The following is a 2,607-nucleotide window of genomic DNA, read 5'->3' as shown; positions in this document are numbered from 1 at the left end:
GGACCCTAAACTGTCACACACACACACACACACACACACACACACACACACACACACACACACACACAAAGTCAAACAGGATTGCAGATGGTCTGAACATATGGAGTCAGTGCTGGAATTTCATTTAACTCTGTACTTTCTCTGGATTAAATTTATTAATTAAATGTATTGATTTTTCACTATAATTTACTAGTTATAGCATAAGCCTATATTGTCAATCCCCCTATAAACCCCATTCCGATTTGATATCACAACTTCACAAAGTTGAAGACACCTGCTGCACCTAGTCTAATCTTTGTATGACTGAATTATTCTGCATAAGACCCTGACTAATACTCATAGTAATGCTGCATTAGCATCAAAACAAAGTAGGCTAAATAAAAAATGATCATACATATGTAGTCTAAGAAAAAAAGTGGAAAAGTCAGGGGCCCACTTTAGTATTCTTTCAGGGGCCCCAGAATTCCTAGCAACGGCCCTGATTATCTGACTAACTTGCTTATTTCAAGTGGACCGGCGGATCAGCTGGTGTGCAGTGCACGCTGTATAGCCTCTCCCACTCTCCATCGTGCTGTACGTCTTCACAAGACACAGGTCGACGTGTGTGGGGTGAGATGGAAATAAGAGCAGAGCGCACCTTCGCTCTCATGTGGAGTTCCATATTTTGAGTTCCATATTAAGACAGGTGCGTCGGTGCCAGTAGATCATCACGGAATCGCGCGTCAGGCATTTGGCTCTCCTAATGGGAATGGCTGGTTTGACGTGACTTTATCATTAAAAGTAAAAAAAAAAAAAGAGAGAGAGAGAGAGAGCTGTCAACCACTAGACGCGTCAGGTCAGCATAGCGCAGGGGGAGGGATATTAGTATTCTGTGGTGAAAAATAGACTCATTCATGAAATTTTATTGAGAATTTTACAGAGGTGCACAGCGCATGTTTACGGTGTCCGGCGACTCTGACCCCTACACCGCAGCAGCCAGCAACAGACTTTTACAAAATAAAAGCATGTGAGCAACATGCATTAATGCGCAGTAAAATAAATGTCGGCGTTAATAGTTTAATGAGTTGCCATAACGCAACTTGCACAGCCCTAATAAATACACAAATGTAGCCCGTGGTTCTGAGACGTGACTCGCTGTGGTCACTAGAAATTTATTTATTTATTTGCGGATCGGGAGTGAATGAGCAAGCCAGAGATGCACAGCAGATTTCATGGTTGCCGACTGGCAAAAACTGAAAGAGGGGCTTGTACATAACTGTTTATATTACAGGTTTCACACAAACAAACAAAAAACATCCAGTAGCCTATGTTAAGTCTCAGCTGTGCCATGGCGAGGGCGCACGATGCACATGTGGTTTTAATTTATGAACCTCATAATTATTTCTCTTTCCTCTTGTTTGAATATAAGGGCGGTCACTTAGGACCACACTTTCATTTTACACATACAGTCTCATGCGTGTATAATCACGGACATGTTGGCATGTTGTTTATTTATTCGTTAGGGTTTATTTGCGCACCGTATGCTTCAGTGTTAACATTAAAACCACCACAAGGCAAACATTTACTAGAATGCAAATTCTGTAGACAGGTAAACTGCGAGTGATATACATTTTTATTTGTGCTCTGTCTGTGTTTATTTATCTTTGAAGCTACATATAGATCGCCTGTTTTGGAGGCAATTATAGCAATTCATCTGAGGGAAAAAAGAAAGGAGGAGGAAAAGTGATTGACAGATTAACTCGGGTCAAAATCACTGCTCCTCCCCGTGGACAAAGGCGACACTGCAGCTGATTTTCACACGGGCTGCAGAGGGGCGTTAACAGTCGTGGCTGCGTTCACTACGTCATCGCGGGGGATTAAATTATCGCCACGGGCCAAGCGGGAGCCCGTCACGGACCCGCCACGGACCCATCACGGTCCCGCAGTGGTCCCGACAGGGACCAGGGGGAACTTCTAGGTGGCTACATCTGTATATCATTAACATGTATAGTCTGGAAACGAGCGGTAGACCTCGGCTCAATCCAGGGGGCGGGATGAAGGCTGTCTTTCAAATTGCCTCTGCATGCAATAGTGTAGCGCTACGACTAATCAGAGCAAAGAGGATAGCCTGACAAGCCAATTAAAATGCATGTCGTCATCGCATTAAGCCCGCCCAACGACCCGCTACACAGAGTGCTGTGATTGGTGAACACAATCGGTGTTCGAGACTCAAAAAGTTCCTATGGTTCGTTTCTAGACCCACCTACAGAGCAAATATTTTTGCTGCCGGTAGGGTGCGTCTAGATTTCTAGGCTAGTCTTCTGTGGCTTCAATACCAAAATGAAATCTTCATACAGTGCAAAGACCAATGAAAATGGTCTGCAGCACCAACCATGTGCTCTCCTCTCAAAACGGAAAGTGAAACTTAACTAAATGGGAGTTGAGACTGCATTCACCCTTGCTTCCATAGGGGGCAGTATAGCATCAGACAGCTTGGCATTCAGAGGACAGTTATTATTTCATAGTGTGGTGAATGCGCAGGTCACAACTTCTCCACAAGAGCGTTTTGGAGTTGTTGGATTGTTTATAGGGAAAACCGAAAGTATTGTGTGCCGCGTCACTGTGTCT

Source organism: Trachurus japonicus, chromosome 21, assembly GCF_045865225.1.
Source record: "Trachurus japonicus isolate A0001 chromosome 21, Traja_1.0".
NCBI lineage: Eukaryota > Metazoa > Chordata > Actinopteri > Carangiformes > Carangidae > Trachurus > Trachurus japonicus.
Note: the sequence above shows the minus strand (reverse complement) of the source record.